This window comes from Vulpes vulpes, chromosome 2 (assembly GCF_048418805.1).
Source record: "Vulpes vulpes isolate BD-2025 chromosome 2, VulVul3, whole genome shotgun sequence".
In the NCBI taxonomy this organism is placed as follows: domain Eukaryota; kingdom Metazoa; phylum Chordata; class Mammalia; order Carnivora; family Canidae; genus Vulpes; species Vulpes vulpes.
This window is the reverse complement of record NC_132781.1, coordinates 58,492,940-58,512,392: the sequence shown is the minus strand read 5'-3', so window position 1 is coordinate 58,512,392 and position 19,453 is coordinate 58,492,940. Positions and strand designations below refer to the sequence as shown.

Genomic DNA, 19,453 nt, shown 5'->3' with positions numbered 1-19,453 from the left:
TGTAGGAGTTTAGGTCCAAGCAGGGAAGGGGTATCAGAATATCTCACAAGTCTCCGAGTAACTATGATGCGGTGTGATAAGGGCTAATGGATAACTGAAAAGGAACACGGGCTGGGTCAGCAAAGCTTCAGGGAGGGCTAAAAGGCCATGCACTAGGCACGCACAAAACAGGGAAGTAAAACCAAAGGCAGGTAGTAGAAGCAACAAGGTGGGACCTGGCGAACACCAAGTACAAAGCTCGTTAGGCAGCAAGGAGAAAATAAACCATTCTCCCAAGGAAGAGACTCTAACTCGTGCTGCACCTTCCAATCTACTAGCACATGAGATTCCACAAACATGCAAGCTGAACTAAAGAGGTCATCTAAGTACCACCCTTTGAGAAACTTTACTCCCTACCAATGTCCAGCCTGAGATCACCAAAGGGCAGAATTGCAGACTTTTGGCTGTGGGATTTCAGTGACATGAGTGCCCTCTACAGACTCAGAGAAGGATAGAGAAGGCTCTGCTTGGAAGTGGGATCCTCAGCAACCCAGCAGTAGGAGCAAGGGGGTTATTCTGGTCTTTATCCCACCAGTTTTTTTTTCACTTCCTGAGTGGTACCAATGTTGGACCAAGGGAGCTGGTTATTCTCTTGTGATTATATGGCCCAGTGAGAACTCATCCAAACAGGATCCTCTCTTCAGGAATTCTCTGCTGAAGCTCCCAACAAGCCAAAAGCCAGTGCTGCAGGTGGAAGCAAAGAAACCATCTTGGAGATGGCTGCTGCTACCATACAGACAGCAAAACTCAACCAGTAACTTAACAAACACAGCCTCATTCCAACCCATTTCTCTTGTTAAATGACTCCAGGTTTGTGTGGGCCTGTGTCTATGTAGGGGCACCTTCCTTATTCCCTTGCTCCTCACCCACCCTCTCTTCTTCCTATGCCAACATCATGGCTTTTTCTCATTACTGCTGCTGGTGGCTACTGGATGTCACAAACCCTGCTGGCAGTACTTAGGACTGAATATTTAAATTTCCCAAATCATTGTATGTCTGAGGATGGGGATGGGGGAAGACTCTGAGGAAATGGAGATCTACACGTGATATCAGGCGGCATACCTAATGTCCATCAATGAAACTGAGCCCATAGATAACTAGAATGCTGACAGTGCACAGATCACAAGTGAATCTTCCTCTATGTTGCAAATATTCTGAAATGTGAATAGATGAACTTTAAAACTTAAAAAAATGTGAAGTATTCTGTATAGCTTGGTTTATTCATAAAATTATTGTATGTGCTTTTAAGTGTAAAGGACTTTTAAAAATTGGACAAACAGACCTTTTAAATTCCTTTCCTCCCCACCAATTCCAGAGAAGATAATTCCTTAAGGAAGAATATCTCACAAGTCTCCTTTTTTTTTTCCAGTTCTACTCGCATTTCATATACACAGGATTGAAGAGGTTATAAAATGGAATGAACCTGACATTTTATTGAGCATCTACCGTAAGTACTGAGTTAGTCATATTGATGATCATTTTTACCTCTGCCCTCAACCATCTTCTGAAGTTAGTATGGTCAGAAACTATAGCTAAGAGAGTGAATGACTTGCCCAAAGTCACCAAGTTAGTAAACAGTAAATTAAAACCGGTCCACTGGGCTCCAGAGCCAGAATGCCACAGTACCCACCAGCTCACAAGAAACCTGTCTCAACTGGAGGCTTCTTAGTGAGTTGGGGACAGTGGACAGCAGGTCCCTGATTTAGGGGTATGTCCCTCCTTAATCACCTAGGATCTTCAGAACCTGAGCGAGTTTAAGAGAAGGATGGTGGTTGCCAATGGGCAGTTCCTCTGATGGTTGTTTCTGTAACAGGGACAGGGGAGCACTGTATTTTCCAACTTGCCCACAGATCACCACTTTCTACAATATAACATGGCAGCGATTAATATTAAAAATACGTATCTTGGGAAACGTGGGTGGTTCAGTCGGTTAAGCATCCAATTCTTGATTTCAGCTCAGGTCATGATGTCAGAGTCATGACATCAAGCCCAGCATGGGCTCTGCACTCAGCAGGGAGTCTGTCCGAGATTCTCTCTTCCCTCTCCCTTTCCTCCTCCCTCCCCTGGCTAGCACTTGCACTTTCTCTTTCTCTCTCTCTCTCTCTCTCTCTCTCTCTCTCTCATATATAAATAAATAAATCTTTAAAAAAAAAAAACCCTATGTTTTGGGGCACCTGGGTAGCTGGGTAAGCATTTGAGTCTTGATTTCAGGGTCATGAGCATACATTGGGTTCTGCATTTTGCATGGAGCCTGCTTAGGATTCTCTCTTTCCCTCTCCCCTTCCCTGCACATGCTCTTTTTAAAAAACAAAACCCAAAAACAACCCATGTCTTATTTCACATATCCCCTGCCCCTACCAAAAACCCTCAAAAGGCAAACAGTGAAAATTTACCAAGCCTCTCTTGTCTACTCATTAGTCAATGTCTTCAACAAATATTTAGAGACACCTACTATGTTCCAAGAAACGCTTCGTATGTCAAACACAGTCTTTTGCCACCATTATTTCCACACTCAGAATTCTAGACACATATGCAAATATGCTACTGAGCATATTCATCCTGTGTTTTCTTTAGAGTGGAGTTTCACAATTAAACAACTCTTGTCTTTAACACGTTCTAACAAATATTTAAGAAAACCATTGAGAAGAACCACCAACTGAAAGCAAGAGGTGGGGAAAACAGCACATTTTTATCTGTCTCTGGCCCACAATAAATGTAGGAAGCACTGTTCCTTCCTTTAGGATTCATTCTTCATAGGGAAATTGCATCTCCCTTTTCTGGAAGCTGCAGGGTGACCCGGGGACAGCTGCTACCTGTGGCCCCACCTGATCAGACCCAGGTGCCATGCTCTTGCCCACTGCCAGGCTGCAGTCCTCCCCTGGCCAGCTGCTCATGGATTTACGCTGCTAATCACAAGGGGCCATCGATTCAATGTGCATACAGACCAGCAGGACTCATCCTGGCTACCAGAAAAATGGCCCTCCAGCCCAGTGGCTTTTACTTTGAGACCCTCGACCAAAACACCACCACCTGGTGATTAAAAGTTCACCAGGAAGATGTGGAGGCAGACCGGGTCTGAATCCCATTTCCTACTTACTGCTGTACAACCTTAGGCAAGTCACTTCCTCTCTCCAAATTCACTCTCCTCCCTTGTAGTATAGTGACAATAAATCAGGATTTACCAAAGGACTGCTGTGAGAATTAGAAATAAGGTATAGAAAGCACCTACTATAGTGCCTGGCACATAGATGTTGCTTAATAAAAGGTAACTTCTTTATTAAAGCAAGACAGAGGGCTCCTGGAAGTGCTAAGACAAAATTCACCTCGAAGTAGTGACTGCCTGTAACAGAAACCCCGGGCCAGGAAGATCCAAGCAAACCCACTGACAAATCTGCCCACAGTTCTGTGAAGAAGTTCCTATAATAATTAATCTAAGCAAAAGGCATACTCCCTAAAAGTTCAGAGAATATAAAAGGAGCACTTCCTGCTTTATGGCTACAAAGACCAAACTAACTGGGAATATCAGTCCCCCGGGCCACCCCTGCTTCTTAAATGAGATTACAATAAGAGTGATGTACTGTAGTACAAGTCAGCTGTGACAAGCAGCACTTTATAGAGCTATCTGTTTGTCTCCATCACTGCATCGTGCAATGTGTCCCTGGACTCCAATGTGCAGCTCCATTTACCGCTACATGACAAATGGGCAGCACTTGTAAAAGGCACAAAGAGGTCCACGTCGGCCATGTAATGGTCACCACAGCTGTACCCAAGTGCTTGAGGGGACAAAACAGACCCCCAAGTTCATTAAACTGACCAGTAATGGATCTTTCAAAAAGTGCCTTAGGAATCGTACAGAAAAGGCTAAAATAAATAACTCAGCATGGAAGGCTAATCTGAAATGGTGTTTGATAAATTATTTATAACACAGGCGATTGTCTGCATTTAATATTGGAGCTACTAGTAGCATCTTTAAAAGATGATTTATGTGTTGTAATGCTATTAAACTTTATATTGGCCCACTGCTAGCTATAAAGTCTGCTGAGATTTAGAGAATGAGTTTTAAACTGTCACTGCAACATCATAGGAGATGGAGACTGTATTAAATCTTTACTTTAAACCTGTTATCTAGAGAGTTGCATTTTGTAGACACTCACAAACTGATAGATTACCTCGGCATCCACTATGGTGCAGGTCCAAAATAGTACTGCAAAGAAACTTTTGTACATTATTCTTTTCGATAGCTACAATAGAATTTCTCTTCTCACTTAAATGATTTTTAGATGGGGAATGTCACCAGAGTAAAATGTAGGTGCCCAGCCACTGGGCACCCCGGACAGTTCAGTATCAAGTTAATACTCTTTAAATTAAAAAAAAAAAAAAAAAAAAATACTCTTTAAATAAACCCTCTATGCCCCACCACTCAGTTATGCATTCCAAACAGCATTTTACTTACATCAGAGGCAGACAAAACATTAAATATGCATTCAATGGAAAACCTAACATACTATTTTAGATACACAGCTTTGGAATGTGAAAACACGTGTGTATGGCAAGTCATCTGAAACAAACTGACCTCTATCTAAAAATTTTTCAAGAATTTAAAAAAAGAAAATTGGTTATTTGCTAGAAATAGTCATATATGTAGCTGAGGCACTGACATTAAAGGAATTGAAAAAAGAAGAAATAGCCTTTTTCACGGAGGACAGAACTCCCCTGGTTCTGCTGTCCTCTGGGGCACTACAGATGCTTCCCTTTGCCTTCTATCCCACCAGCATGCCAGGAATCAGGGGACAGCAGCTCTCCTACCTCTGCTCCAAGGAAAGAGAGATGGGGGTGGCATCACAGCAGGACCCTCTCACACCTTCCATCAGTTTTCCCAGTAGCTGCAAAATCTACATTTGGTTCACAAGTTTCCTAAAAACTAAGGACGTTAGCCACTGAGAACTGAAGCAGTGCATATTCATATTGGAAAACCTGCATTATCTTTTGTCACTTTGATCTAAAACAGCAAAAAATGTGATTGCTCTGATGATCTGCAGCACAGAGGATTAAAAGTCTGGGTGTGATGAGAGTTTGGGCTCTAACAAGAGGACCCAAACCACCCCCTCTCCATCCCTGTACCCTAGGCAGCTAGCACGTGGCTTGGCGTGGATGTCAACAAATGATAACATGACACAACAACTTCAAATGCATTCATGGCTTTGCCAACCTGAAAGATGAAATAAGTTACGAGACAGATCATGCCAAAAGGAGTGTTTCCAAAAGGGCACCAGGGAGCAACAGCACTCCAAGACAGGTAAACACCTGCACAGAAGAGGTTTAAACATAGTGTTCTGTAGCAGCCTGTGGACACGCTGGTGTTCTGCCTATACCACTGATACGGCCTGGAGGAGTCATTTATGGCTGATGGTTGAATAATGTTTAAAGAGCTCAAAAAAGTGTTTAAAACAGTCCCCCCACAAGCAGAATGTTTCCTGCACTCTGTAACACACATAATGTATCCCATGTGTGGCCACATATTTTACAGTGGAAATGGTTAATTTAACATTTTTTCAGGCTGAGCTGTGTGACAAAATCAAAGGTGTCTGAGTTTTGGTTCTGGCTTGAGCAGTCTGGGTAAACATGGCCTGCCTGTGTGAACCCCTGGGGAATGGTTAGGTGTACTGAGGTACAGTTGGCGCTGAGGGTGCCCAGAGTGGGGACTGAGGTAGAGACTGCGTCTTTAGGGTCTAGAGGGCTGTGCCACTTCTTTCCCCCATAGCTTTTCTGGCACCCAGGATCTGAATGATGCAAATAAGGAAGGACAAACCTGCTATAAGTGCTGGAGTGCTCTAAGGGGTTTTCGGCAGAGATGGGAAAGGGTGTTCACCCTTTGGAATCGCCAAAAATGCACTACCAACTCGGCCCATCCCAAATCATTAAAGGATGCCTAATTATAACTCAGGGCCAGGAGAGGAGATGTCTGAGGCTGCTGAACCACCATGAGCCAGAAACAGCCGCTACAGAAAAAGAAAAGCTCGAGACAGGTGGACATGGAGCTGATGGACATGGAGCTGAGCTCTGGGAGCCACGGGGTACCCGTTAGAAGAACAAGGATAATGCCTCTGTCCAGGGGCTGTTGAGAGAACAAAGGGACGGGAATGTCCCCAACACACAGACTTTACAATCAGAACCATGAACCAGTTCTACGGGAGAAGGGAAGACACCAGGGTGTAAGAGAACCAGGGCACCCATCACATCCGCTAGACCTAAGCCAAACGCGTATATGCCTTACTTAGTCTTCATCACCACCTGTAAGCAGAGGCGCCTGAGGCTCTTAGGAAGGCTGCTAGCACACTGAAGGCACGCAGCTATGGGAGTGGGCATCAGGGATCAGTGCCGGGGTAGTGCCTTGCCTCACCACAGCCCACTTCCTATCCTGCCACAGGAAAGCTGGTGGTAGGGAAAAGGTCTTGCTGGATTCTGAGACAGCGAATGGGAGGAAGAACATCTAAGCTTCCAGAAGGAAAAGGACCAAGAGAGACAGGAACATACTGCTTTCCGTAAGAAGAAATCAGCGTTCACAGCATATGTGTATACAAATATATATCTCCAAAGCTGCAGTGAATCAAATATCATCAGAGAAAAAAACAAGACTAGGTTTGAATAAAACGTAAGAAATATGCTCAACAATCCACCAAATGAAAACCAAGCTGCCCCAGGTAAAAATAAGATCTTCATAATATTTCTGTCTCTCCAGCAGTTAGTGATAACTCTGCCAATAAATTCCTGGAGATGAAAACAGAGGGGAAAAAATGAAGTGAATGTTTCTTGGGTAACAACAAAGATTAAAAAAAAGAGAGAGAAAAAAAAAAAAAAAAGAGAGAGCCACACTCCCATCTGGGGGATGGAAAGTACTGCCGAGGGCTGGGCACATGTGGGAAGGTTACTGTGGGGACTGTTACATTGCATGATCCTGCTTCTACAGCCTCACGAGGACTAAAAAGGACTAGAAGGAGATCCATCAAGTACAAAGCACCTTTGAGGAAGTTTAAAGACCACATACGAGGCAAGTTTCACATGATGCAAAACCCCTGAAAGAAATGTACAGGTCAGTTTAGTCAGCAAACACCTACTAATGTTCTGATACGAACATGCTCTGCAGCCACTGTGCTAAATAAACACTGGGAATAAGGTTCGAACAAAGAGCTTGCCCCAGAGAGTGTGGAGTCCAAGAGGGAAACAAGAAAAGCTCACCACAATGCGGTGAGAGGTGACAAGAGGCAGGCCTGATGCTAGAACTAGAGGGGTATAAGGGCTCACAGGGCGCAGCAGACAAGGCTGAATCCTGACATATAAGTAAATGGTAGCCAAGCCAAGGGATGGAAGTGACGGAAGAAGGAAAACTGACAACAGGAAGGAGAAAGGCGTGGCTGAGTACCAGAGAACCTTACGGGCCATAAAGGGCCCTGCATTGCGAGGCGGTGGAAGTGGAGAACTTTAAGCTGGTGCATGATGTAGCTGGGTTTGTGCTTTATGAAACTACAACCTGGAGGCAAGAGAGGAGAAGCCAAAAGCAGATAGAGGAGAGCAGGTGATTACAATGTTCCCAGCGAGATGGTGGCAGCTGGCTGGGAGGAGGACCATCAACAGGCCCGGGAGGCTGGTGTGGTCAGGTGGGAGTGCAGGGGATAGGAAGTAGAGGGTGCCGCCTGGACTTCCAATGTCAATCACCAGCACTGACCCCACTCTCAACCAACTCAGCCATCATAGAAAGGCCCTTTATAACTTCTTGGCAGCTGTTTTTCTGGTAAGTGGATAGGAGATAATGATTAACTTAATTATATATTCTAAACACTGGTAAGCTTCTGCAGTAGGCACCCTAACAGGTATCACTGAGAATGGACAAGATAAAGGCAGAACCAGTGAAAGCTGTTGTTTGGGGGGGGGGGGGGGACGACGACATTTGCCAACTTGTAAATGCCATTTCATTGGTGGCAGGGGCTCTCAACCCATGCCTGTCTGCCCTCTGGAGTGTAATAAAAAGAGTATAAGGGGTCAATTAACTGTGGGGGGCAAGAGCCAAAAGAATAAGGAAGTTCTAAGGGAAAATCATGGTCGTGAGGGTTTGGCCACGTGTAAAGTAAACTTATTAGAAAGTTGAAGTGAACAGACCTAAGTAAAGCAGAGAGCAGATGGGAGGAGAGGGGTAAAGAGGGGAGTGGAGATCATGGAGCTACCCACTCAGACACTTCTCCACAAGGCCATGGCTGATCACTTTTTCCTGGGATTCTGGGCACACACAGCCTTCAGATACTCTCTGTTATGTAAGGTTCTTGGGAAAAAGGGGGGAGCCTTCCAAAGGGACATAAAGAAACTTCTGGAGCTGATGGATATATCCACAATATGACCGCAGTGGTGGGGCTGAGGGGAGGAGGGAGGCAGCAGAAGCAAAGAATTTAAGAGAATGAAGACCCAGGAGATCTAAGTCCTGTTACTTATGAACTATGTGACCCTGGTGGTAAAGTCAACATTTTTAAGTCCCAATTTCCTCATCTGCACAAGAGGCCTGAAACTATCTAGCACTGGGGTGGTCAAGAGGATTAAATAAGTGCACTCTACACACAGCAGAAACTGCTAGCACAGTGCCGGTATATGAGAAATCCACGATGGGTGCTGGCCTGATCTAATTCTCTTCTTTCTCTACCATTCACAAACGCCGTTACCAGAAGGCTAATTCTTGCAGAACTACCAACACAATGGACAACTGATCATAACTCAGTACTCTGTTTTCTCAACCCCTAATTCAAAGCAAATCAATTATGAATGTAGCGCCTGTACTAAAAATGAAATTCAAAATGATGCCGTAAAATCCTGTGTTCACATGAACACATTCCATACAGAATTTACTGCCATGGGGATCCCTGGGTGGCGTAGCGGTTTGGCGCCTGCCTTTGGCCCAGGGCGCGATCCTGGAGACCCGGGATCGAGTCCCACGTCGGGCTCCCGGTGCATGGAGCCTGCTTCTCCCTCTGCCTGTGTCTCTGCCTCTCTCTATCTCTCTGTGACTATCATAAATAAATAAAAATTAAAAAAAAAAAATTTAAAAGAATTTACTGCCATGCCAATAAGAACTGTACCAAGTGGCACATTTTCACTTATTATATTTCATTAGAAATATTATCCTAAAAGAAGGCAGAAAAAGAACCTACATTACTATGTGCAGGCACTGCGCCAAGTACATTCTTCCACTTCTTCCACTTACTATTCTAAATAACCCGTTAAGGCAGGAACAACCTGTATATCCATTTTACAAATCAAGGTAACAAAGGCTCAAAGAGGGAAAATGACTAATCCAAAGGCACATGGCCAACAACTGGAGGGCCTGAGATTCTAAGGTTTTGTCTGACTCACATGTCCATGTTTTGTTTTTTCACTCAGGACAAGAGAACCTCCATACAACTAGTCTCCAAAATCACTAATGATGCTTGTCGGGTCCTTAGGTGTAACTTTGATGAACCCACTCATGGGTTTACCTTTTTAAAATGTTTAACCTCTAAAATTCTTCAAAGATGCAAATATAAGTCTTACATAATGCTGCTCAATCAGTCCATCAATTCATCATGTTTGTTAACAGTAAAACCAAGAGCATCCTGATGGATTTCTCTAATACAGACTGTATGCTCATCGAACCCCGAACCAACAGCCTATCACCTCACTGCATCAGTACTACATTCAAATATTTGCATTTCCCTACATGGATAAAACCTCTCAGCAAACAGAATGAGTCAAATTGTTTTTAGGTCACCCTGTATATCAATAAAAAAGATACCACTTAATTTTCCCATGAGGCCATCTGTGGACTGTAAATCTTAACTAAAAGTGACCAAAAAAGCCAAGTGTACTTTAGTTTTCTTTTGTCATTTTGGGGCAAGAAGCAGTCAGTGGATAAGAGAACAAACTTTTATTAAGCCAGAGTGCAATTTACTAACAATCCCCTTTAGTACTGGCTCAAACCCAGGTTGTGAATGAGTTTTACGTTTTATAAACTGAGGCTTACAGGGGCTACACCAGAGGCAAAAATCAATCTTCATGCTCAGACCTCTTCAAAGACTATGCATGCACTTTCCATCACGCCCTGTTTTTGCTGCTCTGTCACCCTAATTCAATTTAGCTTAGTTAAAAGAAACCAATGTATTTATTTGTCAAGGAGCCAAAGTTAATGTACCCTTAAATCTTTTCAATATCCTTGTATCGTCACAGTTCCATGTTTAGAAAAACTAGATTCTGACATTATGACAGGCTGACAATGACTCCAGGTGTGACTGTGCTCTGTATGCTGTCCATTGCAAATAGTTTCCAAAATCTGTACTACTAGGTGGAATTTTAAAATATCAATTTAGCACAACTTCATATCATTTTCTTATTTTTGTTTCTATGCCATTTCAGGGTTAGGGGAGAGGAGTATAAATTACCTCACAGAAACCCACAAGTAACATTATCCGTTAAGGTTAAAACTTTAACTCCCTTCCTGAGGTATGCTGCTGGGGTCTCATTACAGGAGGTAAGCTCACATTCCGCCATGCACAACACACTAAGTACCAGCATCTCCCAATTACACTGCAACGGAAATCTCAAAGGACATTTGAAAAGTCTACACAGCTCCTGCACCCACTGCCGAAACACAACCACCTCTAATGGAACGTGGCAGCTTTCTAAACTAAATATTCACACGCAGGGACAGGGATGCTAAGCTCAGCCTTATCCCACACTGAAGAGCAGATGCTAATTAAAAGGCCACACTGACTCAGGAAATGACCACCCAGACAACTTTGGACACCGTCTGGAGCTCCGTTTTCCTGTTTCCAAATTTGTTCAGCTGTCCAAACTTCCAGGGTTATACAACCAAGAAAAAGTTAGAGAGGAGCCCCTCCCCCCACCTTGCACCTTTGTACATGATGTGATGATGCCCCTTGATCTCTCCTTTTCTGCAGCCTTCCTGTCCTACCCCTTCCCTCAAACCCCAAGACAAAAAAAAAAAAAAAAATTTAAGCGAGGAGGCACATGCACTTTGAGGCCATCTCAAAGTCCTCAGATGGATTCCACCAATTTCCTCTGTGCCTCCCACAGATGTACCACTCTTAGACTCTGCACACCACACTCTCAGTAGGTGCTTGTAGGCCGGTCTGCCCCACTAATTTGTAAATGTTACTAAGGAAGGGACCATGGCTCACAACAAGGCACAGACCTTGGCACCCCACTGGAGATCAGTACAACTTAGGTGAATGGAACATCAGGCCACCCTTACAATCTCTGAATGATCGCCACCTCTCAATAGTTTATAAAGGCTCCCATGATGCTTCAATGGGGTATAAAAGATGTTCTTTTGGTGATGTAGGTACCAAGAAACTTCTGGTTTCTCAGCCTGCTGCCCTTCTGCCTTTGCCAATTTTGATGTCTTTGAGAAAGCACCATTTTTTAAAGCCTTTACAACAGTAGAAAGTATCCAGGTTATGTTCGTTCTGACCATAATCATTTGGCTATTTTTGGAACAGTTTTTACTTCAGCTAGCAAAATCAACACTGTGACACAAAAACAAAACAAAACAAAAAAAAGAACCTGTCATAATTGTAGTAATGGCTTTGAAATCTCTCATCTAAGCCAACTTTACTCTTATGTCTCTTAAAAATTGCTAATCCCTTCAAATATTGGTAGTTCCATTTATTCAGAGCTTTGGATACATTGTATTTCCCAACGTTTCCCCGTTGAGTTGATACAGATATATGAAACCTGTGAAACAAAACTTCTCTGCCTGTGCAAATTACAGGAGCATTATTAAATTACCATATGTTCCAGATCAGAAGGTAAAAATAGTACAGCAGCCCAGGAAAACTTCCCAGCCCATGAAAGCCGACAATTATTGACCTACAGATCAAGTGCTCAAGTTCCCCTTCTCTTGTAGTAGTGGTCCATTTAACATTTAAATATCTCATCTAAGTATACCACTCTTGGGACACCTGAGTGGCTCAGTGGTTGAGCGTCTGCCTTCAGCTCAGGGCATGATCCCAGGATCCAGGATCAAGTCCCACACAGGGCTCCCTGTGGGGAGGCTGCTTCTCCCTCTGCCCATGTCTCTGCCCCTCTCTCTCTGTATCTCTCATGAAAAAATAAATAGATCTTTAAAAAAAAAAGTTTACCATTTTATGTTCATTTACAGAAAATATAACATAAATGTATACAGGTGCCACATTTAAATATTTAGCCCCAAGTGTTATTTTACACTTAATTTTTCCACAGAGCTAATTCATTTAAAAAAAAAGAAGAAACTTTCCTACAATTCTTAATCACACTTGAGCGTGTATTAGCGAATGTGTAACGTATAGCTGCTTTGCACACCCACATGCTCACCACCTCCCACCTCCCCCTTTCTGATATCACACACCATACAAGTATAATAAACCATGTTAATATTTCATACCACTGTGAAATATGCTGGAGTATCAATTCAACATCTGCTGTCTTTAGGGTCTGGGAGTCCCGCAGAGACACTTTCAATTTGTAATTGAGTTCTATGCTGAATTAATCAGCAGTTTATCTTTTTTACTAAAATAACGTCTTCACCACTAACCCAAATTTACATTAACAATTTATGCCAAATTACCTGCCAAGGCAAAACTTATAAGATTCTAAGCTACCATCCAATAACATTCAGTCCTATATTTCATTTCTTATATTTCTCTAACCAATATACAAGAAAAGTGGAAATCCATTGTTTAAGAGCTGCTAGCCTCTAACCACAGACAACCTTTTGGATCCCTGACACAGACAGAGCCTTACTTCTGACTGCGAAATTCGGGGCGGGGGGGTTCCCCTCTTCTCCTGAAAGCCAATGTTCAATAAGTGGTTATGATTCAAAATTTTTACAAAATAAGAGTTCCGGGATGGAATGAAATTTTTCTTTCTTTTCCCAAGGAGCTATGGCAGTCCAGTCTTGGCTTGAGTAACAGAAAAAGACAACCTAAATAAAGGAGACATTGTTAGTGTCTTAAATTATGTCCCTGAGACGCAAGTTAGTAAAGGCCATTCAACGTGGTAAGAGATGTATAAAGAAGTTCATTTTCTCTTTGATATTACATCGAATATTTTTTAAAGATTTTTAAAAATTATTTATGAGAGGGACAGAGAGAGAGAGAGAGAGACAGGCAGAGACACAGGCAGAGGGAGAAGCAGGCTCCACACAGGGAGCCTAATGTGGGACTCAATCCCAGGTCTCCAGGATCATGCTCTGGGCCGAAGGCAGGTGCTAAACTGCTGAGCCACCCAGGGATCCCCCTACATAGAATATTATATTAGAATAGAATATTATGTTAACAAAACTAACTTCCTTTTAATTCTACCCATACAGTTGAAAGTCACACCAAACATTTATTTCTATTCAACAGTGAAATCTAGCTCTTTCCTCTCTCTGATTGAAGAGTTGCTGGTCACAAAGAAGTTAAATTTTGCCTGCTGGATCTTGCCACAGGTGCAGAAAGCAATATACTTTGTGAAATATTTCTCCTATACAGAATATTTCCCCCTGCCTTTCTCAGTTATAGGAAATATGTAAAGTGAAAACATTTCAAATGGGAACACCTGCTCCAAAGAAATGCATCATAAATAATTACCTATCTACCAGAGTAAAATAATCCCTCCTTTTCAATCTACTTTGCCCATAGCTGTATAAGGAATTTCCACCATCATACAGAATGGCCTCCTGCAATACTACCTCTGAATCGCAGCACCAAGTATAGTGTAATGCTTTGCATTCAGCTGGTACCCAATAAGTACCTGCTGATTGATTACATATTGACTTCACAAGAAAATAAAATTCAGTGGGCACATGGCATAGTGTGAAAAAAGTACTGCACAGAAAGATTTTTGGGAAAAAAAATCAAAGAATTCTCCAAGTCAGTAATGATGGCAGTGTAGCATTTGTAGTACTTTCAGCATGCCTCAAAGATCTGGAGTTAGAGGACTTCAAATTTTACACAGGGTCACTTCCCTCAGATCTGCTGACTTGAATTCTAGAGGCCTGGCCCCCAGAGGGATCCATTTCTAGCTCACTGGAGATTTTGGTAAATCATACCTCTTTCTGGGCCTCCTCTCATCTAATCCCCTTTTATTTCCTGAAACTAAATGGGAAGACCTAAGGTACTTTATAAAATTTCCTTTGCCCCTTCCTCAAAGTACCCCACTTTGAACTTCAACTTGTATCATAGGCAGAATAAAATGGCAAGGGTGGAAATGACAGCCCCACCATTAAGTAAGGGTCTGAAGATACAGAGATGAGGACACACAGACTCAGCTAAATGGACATTAAGCGGCCATTCCTAAATCAGGATGATGAAGAAATCCTACAGACTTAGAGGGAGAGTGACACCTGGGTGGCTCAGTGGTTGAGCATCTGCCTTTCGCTCAGGGCGTGATCTGGGATCGAGTCCTGCATCAGGCTCCTTACAAGGAGCCTGCTTCTCCCTCTGCCTATGTCTCCTGCCCCCCCCCCCCCCTTTCTCGGTGTCTCTCAAGAATAAATAAATAAAATCTTTTTTAAAATAACAGTAATAATTGGAGAGAGAGAGAGAAGCAGTGAAAATTCCAGACGCTGTACAGAGGGAGCAAAATCTTGCTCTTGAATCATCAGGAGAAAGACCAAGAAAATGTCCATCTACCTTATAAAATATCACAGAAGGAAAAGATTCCAAGGGTACAACCCTAACTCAAGAAGTTCCTTTCTGGGGATCCCTGGGTGGCTCAAAGGTTAAGCACCTGCCTTCAGCCAGGGGTGTGATCCTGGAGTCCCGGGATCAAGTCCCACATCAGACTCCCTATATGGAGCCTGCTTCTACCTCTGCCTGTGTCTCTGCCACCCCTGCCCCTGCCCCCACCCCCGTGTGTGTGTGTGTGTGTGTGTGTGTGTCTCATGAATAAATAAATAAAATCTTTTAAAAAAATAAAAAATAAATAAATAGAAAAAGAAGTTCCTTTCTGTGTCTCCAAACCTCACTCACTAGTGAGCTCCAATTCAGGAGAACAAACTCATTTTGTAAACAGGACAACTCAAAATATCGGGTCTGGTGAGAAGCTCTAACCATCAACTAGGTCTTCTCATTATCTATTCTAACGGTTTAAAAGTAATTCTCCAAATCACCCACAGAATCATAATGCCAACTTCAGTATCTGTTCATTTCTAAAATTAACTGTTTAACTCCATTGGAAATCACTACTTATGAGTAATCCTACCCTGGGCCCCTAGGGTTATATTTTTGGGTTCTGACATCTCTAAAAAAAAAAAAAAAAAAGGGATCCCTGGGTGGCGCAGCGGTTTGGTGCCTGTCTTTGGCCCAGGGCGCGATCCTGGAGACCCGGGATCGAATCCCACATCGGGCTCCCGGTGCATGGAGCCTGCTTCTGCCTGTGTCTCTGCATCTCTCTCTCTCTCTGTGACTATCATAAATAAATAAAAATAAATAAAAATTAAAAAAAAAACTAATGCTGGGGTGCATCAGTGACTCAGTCAGTTAAGCGTCTGACTCTTGATTTTGGCTCAGGTGATGATCTCAGGGTTGTGAGATAGAGCTGAGCGTGGAGTCTGCTTAGCCCTCTCCCTCTGCTCGCCCCCGGCTCACTCTCCTGCAAGCATTCTCTCTCAAATAAATAACCAAACAAAATCTTAGAAAAAAAAAAACTAAAAGAGAGAAAATTGAAGAAAGGTAATACATTTTTTTGATCCAACAATAAAGACACAACTTACTACCATCTAATGCTTATCTAGTGACCTGGCCACTTTGGAAACCAGACTGATGGCTCCTTAAAAGATTAAACATACAGTTACCATATGATCCGGCTATCCCACTCCAAGTGATTGACAAGAGAAATGACAATGTACGCCCACTCAAAAACTTGTAACAAATGCTCACAGCATCATTATTCCTAACAGCCAAAGAGTGAAAACAATCCAAATGCCCATCAACTATTGAATAGGTAAAATAAAATGTGGTATGTCCACACAGTGGAGTATTATTAAACCATAAAAAGAAATGAAGTGGGGATCCCTGGGTGGCGCAGCGGTTTAGCGCCTGCCTTTGGCTCAGGGCGCGATCCTGGAGACCCGGGATCGAATCCCACGTCGGGCTCCCAGTGCATGGAGCCTGCTTCTCCCTCTGCCTGTGTCTCTGCCTCTGTCTCTCTCTCTCTTTCTCTGTGTGACTATCATAAATAAAAATTTTTAAAAATCTTTAAAAAAAAAGAAAAAAGAAATGAAGTAACAATACATGCTACCACATGGATGAAATATTATGAAAATATTGTAAGCTAAAGAAGCCAGTCACAAAAGACGGTATTGTTATGATTCCTATATATGAAATGTCTAGAAAAGGCAAGTCTATGGAGATAAAGGTAGACTAATTGTTGTGCAAGGCTGGGAAGGCTGAGGGTAGATGGGGAGTGATTGCTAATGGGTACAGGGTTTCTTTGGAGAGTGACAAAAATGTTCTAAAATTGATTGTGGTGATAGTTGTCCAATTCTGATAATATACTACAAACCACTAAACTGCACATTTAAAGTAACTGAGTTATATGGATGTTTAAGTTCTATCTCAATGAAGCTACTATTTAAAAAAAGGCATCCAACATTCTTAGACTAGAGGAGTCAAAACATCCTGTGACATGTCACAAGTCAAAGAACTCACATTCTAATAGTATTTTTTCAAAGCCAGAGATCACAATAAATAAAAACGTCAGTAGAGATCCTCAAAACCATGTAATAAGAAGGAATTTTGGCTCTAGCTATATATTTTTTTTCCCCGACATACATAAGATACCTAAACAGATGTAGCAACCAGACAAACATAACCTTAAAATCTAAAAATCTGGAAAAGTGCATCAAGTTCAGCTCATTAAGCTGACACCCATTAAGGTACAACAAGAAAAACAATCTTAAACACCATCAATATCAAGACAGAAAAACCATTGTTTATGAGAGCTCTCGAAGGTCAGGTGGTTTTTTGTTTTAATTTTGCATTTACTTAAAACTCTGTTTGATGCCAACAGGGTTCAAGTCACACAGGAAGGTGCTTGGGCTCAACACTGATAGTCCTCCTTGATCTCCATTGTCTGCTGTGTGGGTTCCGCCAGCAACCCTCCCAGCGAGTGGTCACCTTCCTATGGAGTCATTAAACCTCTGAATGTCAGCTGGTGGGATTAGCCAGCAGCTTCCACACCTGAGCCCCCGTGGCAGGGACAGAGGCATTTGGATCAAGATCACTAATGAATACAGAATTCATATGCCGCTTGTCAGGGCTCCTGAGCTGAGTCGCACAGATGCAACCTAAATAAGACGGAGGACAGAACAATTGTTGACGAAGATTAAAAAGTTTTGGCAGTTGGGAAAAAAAAGAGCACCTCATTATTCAAATATGATAGTCTTGCTTATTTTTTTTTATTTTTGTTCAAGTTATTCATAATTTACCTCAAATGGACAAATGCCATTCACCAATATTTAAGGACTTCTTGGTCTCATTACTAAATATGAACAGGTCTATGCCATCTGAACATTAGCTATATAAAAAAACAGCTCTCTTGTGAATATCTGAAAACTGTGGGGGGAAAAACAATCAAAGGGTATTTGGGGTGAAGGAGGGTTAAAAGGAAAAAGTCTGATGAACTCAAAGAGAAGAAAAAAATATTTTTCATAGCCAAGTGACTTTTTTATATCTCCCAACATCTCTGTATTTCTAACTTTTTATGTCTTTCTATTCCTGGGCATCTTCCAATCACTGGGCTCACTGAAGAGGTTTATGCACCTCTACTGACATTTGTTTGGCTTCCTGCCATCTTTACAAGCCCTCATCAGAGAAAAACAGCCCAAGCAGCCCAGACCTCAGCTCACCTGGAGTAAGATGTCTTCCCCACTCTATTGTCAGAGAACCTCAGGCCTCGCAAAGAAGTAGAATGGCACAGTGATGGATCACACTGGAAGGCTTGAAAGCCAGACTGACCAGGATTCAAACAGTGACTCCATCACTGACTAGCGGTATAACCTGGGGCAAGGTATCTGACCTCCCCACCACCCCCTGTTCTGCTCAAAACGGGGCTAACAAAGTATAGATTAGTGTAGTATAGATTCTGTACAGTTACTGAAGAGTAAAGGAGAGAATGCCGAGAAAGCTGTTAGAACAGAGTCTGGCACAGTGTACCAGCACTCAACAAGCAAAGCACCAGCTACTGTGATTAGTGTATCTTCAATACCTCCTTCCTCATTCTAGCAAAAAGGCAAATACTTCCACAGCCTCTGGTATGTGTTAAACAGGCTTCCTCTACTGTCATTATGACCTCTCTGCAAATCTGTCTCAGATTTTAAGCTTTCAGATGGGAAAGAAGAGTCCTATCTATCTATATTATGCTATAATCTCTCCAAGCCTGATGCAAGCATGAATGATTGTATCAGTCGTTGCTATGGGATGTTCGTATCCTGCTACTGAATAACTGAAAAATAGAAGCAGCTGCGATATTTTAAAGCCAATTTTGTGTGAGCCACCATATAAGGTGTTTTATAGACCACATCTAATCCTGACAGCGACCTCCAGGCAGGTCTCTGAATCCCAATCCTCTAGATGGACAGTCTTGGGCCGTGGCTTGCCCAAAATTGTGCCATGAGGACAGTGGAAACAGACTCACAGCCTGATCCTCTAGCTCCTAAGCTCCCATGGCTCCTTTCAACCTGACCACACTGAATCCATGCTCTATGTTTTCCTTCAGGGCCACCCTCTGTGCCAAGCTGACCAAATTCTTTTTAATCAAAATAATGCAGGTCTCTTACACTATTGTCCGTGTACAAAGCACAAATGAATCTGTAATTTCAGTGCTTTTCTACCACCAGACTTAAAAAAAAGAAGAAAAAAAAAACTGTACTATAGTTACTTCTAAGATTTGCTGTCAGGACACCATATTGGTTATGAACGCTTTCATTATTTAAAGTGGATCTATAGCTGCCTGAAATGACAGATTAATTCTGTTTCTTCGGTAGCTAGGTGTTTGGCATCACGTCTGTGAGGTAACCACAAGCCTTTAGGGCAATAGCTGCTCACATCTTTAGCAATCTATAAGGGCTTCTCTAGAGGCCAGCACTTGCCGAGCGATGAAATATGACTCCATAAATCAGACAGCTGAAGTGGCACTTGTATACATCACCATCTATCTTCGTGGCTTCTTTCTGAAGGGTATAGGGTAAGAGCTCATCCCTCGGTATTGTGACCAGAGAAAGGACCATCACAGTTGGCACTGACTAAGCATGTGCTACTTAAAACTGAAGACACACTAAGACTAGGGGGAAAAAAAAGATCCTGCTGGTGTTAGCACGCCTCAGGCAGTGGTAGAAGCTTCAGCAACTCATCTT

General features: G+C 42.6%; 1 protein-coding gene across 1 annotated transcript in view; it reads right to left on the bottom strand.

Annotated features, from left to right (window-relative positions):
• Window positions 1–19,453, bottom strand: part of PSMB7 (proteasome 20S subunit beta 7) — a 64,004-nt gene that overhangs the window by 4,212 nt on the left and 40,339 nt on the right. The window lies entirely within an intron of this gene.